Source organism: Struthio camelus, chromosome W, assembly GCF_040807025.1.
Source record: "Struthio camelus isolate bStrCam1 chromosome W, bStrCam1.hap1, whole genome shotgun sequence".
In the NCBI taxonomy this organism is placed as follows: domain Eukaryota; kingdom Metazoa; phylum Chordata; class Aves; order Struthioniformes; family Struthionidae; genus Struthio; species Struthio camelus.
This window is the reverse complement of record NC_090981.1, coordinates 13,515,080-13,523,263: the sequence shown is the minus strand read 5'-3', so window position 1 is coordinate 13,523,263 and position 8,184 is coordinate 13,515,080.

Sequence of the window (8,184 nt, the reverse complement as noted above, 5' to 3'; positions counted from 1 at the left end):
GAGGCTGTTTGAGGGGATATTGCCACTGCTCTCTGCAATTCAGACCCAGATAATGCTCTTTCTGGCTCTTTCCTCCCCATCTGCCACTCTTTTATTGGCTTTCATGTCTAGCCAAGTCCATTCGCTCTTTCAATTCTTCTTGACCAGAGGTGCAGGGATTAAAAAATATGCACCATGCTGCACGTACTTAGCCTGTTAGGTGGCATGTGAGGAATAATGTGATGTTTATTAGTGGGATGTGTGTTCCCTGGAATAGGCAAAAAGTGTCTTTTTCCCACTTCTGGGTCTAACACACAATTTCAACAGAAATAAACTCAGAGTAGTGCAGGTATCTTTGCAAAGAAGGCTTCAAAGGGAAAGGTACTCCAAGACCAGAGAAAAAAATTTTAAATGACTCTGGAGTGGCTTCAAGTCAAAGCCTTTTGCTTCTATTATATATATATTAAGGAAGCTAACAAGACCATTTCCAGTAAGTCAGTGCCCTTCTGTTTTTTTGTACTCTGAAGAAATGAATCAAAACAAGAGGAGTATGGAGAAGATGTCTAGAGAGTCCCATAGTCTGTAGGACAGCGCAAAGAAAATTTGTTAGGAAGTGTCAATAAGGACAGCCCCCAGACCAAGAAAAAAAGAATTTTCTGGAGCCTCTCCCTCTAAGCTTCCCTTCAGTGAGTTTGTGAAACAACAAAAATTAAAGCAGAAATCAAGCATTATATGATGTGCACCACGAACACCAGCCCTGAGAAAATGCTGAAACTCCAGGTGCAATTTCCTGCATTTTGGAAGATTTTTTAAAACATTTCAGAACAAAAAAAGCGCATGCAAAAATATAGGCCTACCTGGTGTTTATCTTGGACTAGGTGCTGGAATAACTTGCCAGTAGCAAATTCCACACACTGAAACCACAGTTCATTCTACGTGCTCGTGTGTTTCCCAACACACACAGACCCATGCGCGCACGCGCACACACACATACACACACACCACGTAGAAAAACATTCAAAAAGCCAGCATCAACGTTATAAAAAAAAAAAACCCAAAGCAAGTTATTACCTCCCCAATGAGCAGGAACACTGGGCTCTTATGCTCAGCAGCCTGTCACAGCCAAATCTCCTGAGCCTCCCTTGCCCAGCAGAATGAGACTCACTGATTTTACACAAACTTCAAAATGCAGCTTTTTAAGAAACTTTTGTGGGTGCAACCACATGCACTCAGATATAATTCTCTCTCATTTCTCTTTTTCTGCTCTGCTTCCCCTCTCTTTCTACTGTACAGCTCGCTGCCTCTTTTGCTGCTGTCTTTCTCAGCATCCCTGCATCTACCAAGGTGAGCAAACGAGTACTGCAGTGTGTGTGTTGGGGGGGGGGGTGCACATGCATGCACTACTGTATGCTGTACAATCCCAGCGCCCAGCCTCAAGTTGAACCAAGTTTCACTGTTGTTAGCATGGTATAACTCACACGTTCATATAGTTAAACAAGCATTAAAGCACTGCTATCCCATTTCTGCAAATACTTTAGTACATATTTAATTTACTCACTGTAATAAATAAAGCACCTATGGGTTTGAAGGCTCAGGGCGCAAGTCACTTTTTGTTAGGAAAATCCTGATTTCTGCATAACAGAGTGCTTTCTGCTAAACATATCTGATATAACTAACTTGCCTTGTAAAAATATAAATTTGTTCAGAAAACTTGAGCAAAACCAGAATCATACAACCATTTTTGAAACCTTTGCACAAAGCAGAAAAAAACCCAAACCAAAACAAAACAAAAGCAGGTGAGTGCTTCCCAGGGGACCTACCCTGAGAGGCTTCTTAGGGATGAACCTTTACAACATTTTTTTTTCTGGGATTCTTCGGGCCTTGCTATGTACCACATGGAGGTCCATGTGGGGGAAATGCAAGGGGGAAGCCAGGAAGAGGAAGGGAGAACAGCAGCATTGTAGTGGTGACTGTCAGCCTATTTAAACAAAAAAAATGGGCTATCTCCATGCAGAGAGCCACTGCCACAGAGCTAAAGGGTGCTATTGGGGGAAGGGGAATGGTATAGTGACAGGGTAGTAAGTAAAACACCAATCAAGTCAGGATGCCTCCAGCGGGTGCATGCAGCCAGGGGAGACAGCATGGGACATGGCTATGGAGGATCCTCTTGCACCTCTCCTGGGAAGCCTGAAGCAGTGACCATGAGATGGTGGAGTTGAGGATCCTGCGAGGAGGGAGCAGGGCAATAAGTAGGATCGCAACCCTGGACTTCAGGAGAGCTAACTTTGGCCTCTTCAGGGACCTACTTAGGGGAATCTCATGGGTTAGGGCCCCAGAAGGAAGAGGGGTCCAGGAGAGCTGGTTAATATTCAAGCATCACCTCCTCCAGGCTCAAGACGGGTGCATCCCTCTGAGTAAGAAGTCCAGCAAAGTGGGCAGGAGACCTGCATGGATGAGCAAGGAACTCCTGGCAAAACTCCAACAGAAGAAGGAAGTACACAGAATGTGGAAAAGGGGACAGGCCACTTGGGAGGAATACAGGGACGTTGTCAGAGTGTGCAGGGATGCGACAAGGAAGGCTAAGGCCCATTTGGAATTAAATCTGGCAAGGGATGTCAAGGACAACAAGAAGGGCTTCTTCAAATACATCAGTAGCAAAAGGAAGCTTAGGGAAAATGTGGGCCTGCTGCTGAATGGGGTGGGTGCCCTGGTGACAAAGGATGCAGAGAAGGCAGAGTTGCTGAATGCTGCCTTTGCTTCAGTCTTTACTGCTAAGGCCAGCCCTCAGGAATTCCAGACCCTGGGGACAAGAGAGGAAGGCTGGAGAAAGGAAGACTCTCCCTTGGTCGAGGAGGATCGGGTTAGGGATCATTTCGGCGAACTTGGCATCCACAAATCCATGGGCCCTGATGGGATGCACCCACGAGTGCTGAGGGAGCTGGCAGATGTTATTGCTAGGCCACTCTCCATTATCTTTAAAGGTCCTGGTCAGCCTCACCTCCATCCCTGGAAAGGCGATGGAACAGCTCATCCTGGAGGTCCTCACTAAGCATGTGGAGGACTAGAAGGTGATCAGGAGTAGTCAGCATGGATTCACCAAAGGGAAATCATGCTTGACCAGCCTGACGGCCTTCTATGATGGGATGACTGGCTGGGTAGAGGAGGGGAGAGCAGTGGATGTTGTCTCCCTGGACTTCAGCAAGGCTTTTGACACTGTCTCCCATCACATCCTCATAGGCAAGCTCAGGAAGTATGGGCTGGATGAGTGGACGGTGAGGTGGATTGAGAACTGGCTGGATGGCCGAGCTCAGAGGGTTGTGGTGAATGGCGCAGAGTCTAGTTGGAGGCCTGTAGCTAGCGGTGTCCCCCAGGGGTCAGTCCTGGGTCCAGTCTTGTTCAACGTATTCATCGATGACCTGGAGGAAGGGACAGAGTGCACCCTCAGCAAGTCTGCTGATGATACTAAACTGGGAGGAGTGGCTGACACACCAGAAGACTGTGCTGCCATTCAGAGGGACCTGGACAGGCTGGAGAGATGGGCGGAGAGGAACCGCATGAACTTCAACAAAGGCAAGTGCAGGGTCCTGCACCTGGGGAGGAATAACCCCAGGCACCAGTACAGGCTGGGGGTTGACCTGCTGGAAATCTCATCAATGTGTACAAGCATCTGAAGGGAGGGTGTCAAGAGGATGGGGCCAGACTCTTCTCCGTGGTGCCCAGCGACAGGACAAGAGGCAACGGGCACAAACTGAAACACAGGCAGTTCCGTCTGAACCTGAGGGAAAACTTCTTTCCTGTGAGGGTGACTGAGCCCTGGAACAGGTTGCCCAGAGAGGTTGTGGAGTCTCCTTCCCTGGAGATATTCAAAACCCTCCTGGACGCGATCCTAGGCAATATGCTCTAGAGGACCCTGCTTGAGCAGGGGGGTTGGACTAGATGATCTCCAGAGGTCCCTGCCAACCTCAACCATTCTGTGATTCTGTGTGATTTGGGTCATTGCATGCACTTCGGGCATGACACTTTTCTTAATTCAGCAGTTTTGTAAGATTTAAATAAAAGGAAAATGTAAAAGGTGGTAATTTAATTCAGAATGGGCAAAACACAAAAAACAATTATGAAATATCAAAATAATGAAAGAAAGACTGAATGTAATGGCAGTGACCTGGAGGCGTAGGATTAAGATTCACGAGCATATCCCAGAATAGCTCTTCTGTGTGTCTTTGATGGGAGCGAGCCAGGACACTTTCATGGACAAAAATCTCTGCTGGCTGGTTTTCCTTGAGCAACTTTCTGTTTCAGATGGAAATCAAAAAGGCTCCCAAAGTGCGTGAATCCAAGAAATCCAAGAAATTCCAGAGTGTTATCAACAAAAATATGATTTACAACTGGGGGGGGGTCTTTTTTGGCTTGATTCATACTCTCTATTTTGATCATCTAGCTCAGGTTATGAGCTAGAGCCTCTATAGATAGAAATCCATATTCCCTATGTGATCAATAGCAAGAGATGGATATCTCCACAGGATGATTCACTGTGTGCATATCCAGTATTAAAGGAAGGGTATTAATAGCATAAACAGGACCACATGTTTCACTATACTGTCTATGGGCCAAACCCTGCAAATATTAACACAAATGCAGATTTACCTATGAGTAAATCCTCTGAAGATGATTTAAAAGTAATACCTGCTTAAGGCTGAGCATGTTCTTGAACAGCCTTGCTGACTCATGGTTTATTCCCATTAGGCTTGGCAGGAATATCCATGACATTCCACATACACTCATTTCAATAACAAAATGTTAAAAAGGTCTTAATAGCTCCTAAGGAACCATAACCAACTAATGTGTAAATCCTCATTAGTTCACGGGCTACTGATTCAATAGACTGTAATGGTTACTTTGGAGCATTACAGTCTATTGCGTTAGTGAACATCCATTGAAATTGCTTTAAATCCATGTACTATATACATTCATCAGGAAATCTATTACTGAATGGGATTAAAGCTCCCACAGACAATGTGCTTAAAAGCCCTTTTTGCCTCCATACGTGTACTTTTCCTCAAAATTATACTGAAATGCCTGGCAATAGCATAGAGACGCAGAGTAAAAAGAATTAAATTAACAAAATGAAGCAATGTTAAGTGTTAACTTATACAGAAGAGTCAGCTTATGTATTTGTTAGTTTTTGCACCAATTATATGCTTAATAATTTGTTATATTCACATTCAGACCTTTTTAAGGGCTAAGAATAACTTAACTCATCTTAATGTATAGTTCCATTTCCTAACTTGTTTTAATACAGGCCAGATTGAACAAAAATATGAATGCATGGTGTTTGCGAAGCTCATATCATGGATGCTTTTATTTCATTCATTTAGTTTCACGAGATCTTCTGTGGTTGATTTTTTCCAAATTCTGAGAAGCTAAAACTGAACAAAGAGATTTCTTCCTCCTTTTACCAGGTAGAAAGCTCTATAATACTAACATAAAAATAAAAACTTTTAGCTGTCATGTGACAATCTGCATAAGTGCTACACTAAGGTGTGTGGCACCATACACTATTGCTCTCCTTTAGTTTTTTTAAAATCTTTACATTTGAATCCCTTAGAGTCTTCTAAAATCTTACAGAATGGTACAGAAGCACATTAAAACAGCTATCAAAATAAAGCTATTTGTTTTAACTTAACAGTATTACTTAATATGGTTGCATAAAAAGGAAGCAATAAAGAGAAAGCAGGTTTGCCTGAATTCTCTTATGGTGTTTGCTAGTTATTGTGGGTGAAAATTGTGAGCATCCTATTTGTTTTCAGTTGTTCTATTGAAATATGGCACTCAAATCTAGGTCTTAATGACTAACAAAATATCTGCTCCCTTGATTTAATGAGGACAAATAACCTGTTTGGCTCTTAGAGGTAAACTGTAAGTACAGATGGGCTATACATTTGGTAACTGGATAATTGGTATGTTAACCTCAAGATTATTAGTTTAAATCCAGCCCCTCTCAAAAGTAATTCATTTGTCACCTATGTTTGGTGACCTATGAAGTCAAATATACTTTCAATAAACAACTGTTACCACAGGAGGCTGCCCCATGCAGCCCTGCCAGTGAGGCAGACCAGCAGCACAACCACCCCAGCTTCTGCACAAAGCACAACCCATGTCACAAGGAAAGGGGGAGGAAACTTTTATTTTAGTCAGTTACATAGGCTGAGGAAAGGAAGTGTAACAACACTCTTCCTTTGAGTCCTTTCTACTTACTGAATAATTCACATTTAACTCCTTTCCCTTCTTTCAAAAAGCCTAGCCAGACTTCTTGCCCCTACAGGTCTATTCCCCAATGCAAAGTTCAGAACAAAAACCCCAGGGTTGCTAAACCAGATTCAAACTGGAATAAAGAAAAAAAAAAAGTCTCCTTACCCAGGCTTTAAAATACAATGGCAATACCATTCTGAGTCCCCTAAACCAGATGCTGGAGCTCTTCCTCTTTTCAGAGTCGAAATCTGGGCTGCTACGTGCTTGCGGCTCCTTTAAGCAAGTTATAGCAAGATAGCTAACCCAAGGCAGATGCACCCTTCTCCAGTGCAGCCTTACCCCACATCAGGGCCAAACAGGGACAGCTGGCATGACTGCACCAACACTAGTAACTTGTCTATGGAGTTACAGCTGTTCAAACAGGGATGAAGGTGTTCCTACAAAAAGCTGTTATAGGATAGTAAGCAGTTTGGATGCCACTGTAGACAACCCCAAAATCTGAGGTAGAGATTTCCTTTGCTTACATAGTACCCCTGGAGGCAGCACCTTTTCCACATTAGCAAATGAGCCTGTATATATTGAACTTTTCTATACAACAATCAGCACACACTGTCTTCATTTTTGTGTTTAATTAGCTGCAATTAACCATGTAAAGTTAAACCAGGCAAGTATTTCTTAAGTCACTTGGGCTGGGCAGTGCCATTCCCTGGCACACGTCTTGTTCTAGCAATAAGAGTCAATATGTCTGCAACAAAGACAAGAATGATTAAATGGAATAGGGAAGCAGTAATTGTTCTCATTACTTGCAGCAGCCGTTAAAAGTAATTACAATTTGGCAAAGGTGATTTTCAAATATAAACAGATGCTCATTGGGAGTGCAAGTTACCAAAAATGAAACACCTGTTTATATATCAGTGCTGCTGCAGTTTAGCAGCATGCAGCATTCCTGAAACTATTAAATACATGTATTATGCCAACAAAAATTTGGCCATGTGTTTACTTAAGGCCTGAATAAATATGGCTGATCTCCAACAAAAATCTGATTAAAGTCTTACCTGGGGTTAATAAGACTGACAGTAAGAAGTGTCATTTATAAGAAACCTAAACATGACAAGTAACATAATGTAAATAACTACAGTTGATGTAAAATGGAATTTTGAAAGAAAAATCCTGTTCTGACTGGAAGCATGTATTGATTTATTCCTATGGTTTCTAGTTAGTGAATTAAGCTGTTTCCATTAATGGTTGGGACACAAAAGGCAAAGGCAGTGTTTTCAGCTGGTGCATGATTTAACAGACACTGAGTGGTCGTCTTAGCTGCTGTAACCCACTAAAATCTGCAATCTGACTCAAAGCAACACTTCTTGCTGCTAGTCCTATGGATTTGAAGAAAAATGTGCGAGTAGCAAAAATATATGTAAGAGTGTTGCAGTTCAAGTCCTTTAACTGTATTTATCTATTTTACAGTTAAACTTTCAGAGAGCGTAAAATACAAAGTGATATTCATATTTCATCTGCCCATGAAAAGTAGAGGCTGAATTATCCCAAGACACGTTTGGGCTTTTGGTTTATGAGAAGTTTAGAGGACTCAGGACAGATTCACATAAGGGATATGGGACAAAGCTAAGAACTGCTGGCTCTGTGGTACTTTGGTGGATGCTCAGCACAGCATCTTTGCACACAGCAAGCCACACAGGAGTTTATGATGCACATGAATGCCAATACAGACTTTGCTACTTACAATATTCACCCTGGTACCCACCACAGTAGTCCCTCCTTCCCAAAGAGAGCTCGACTGGGGCCCAGCACACCAGCTTGCAGTTGCTAACACGCTTCCTGACAGAAGTGTTGCCAAGACCCTCCTGTCTTAGGGAGCTCTACAGTTTTCAGAACTCTAATTTTGTTGTTGTTGTTCCACAAAGTGGGAAAACTTGACTATTTCTCCAATCCATTTTA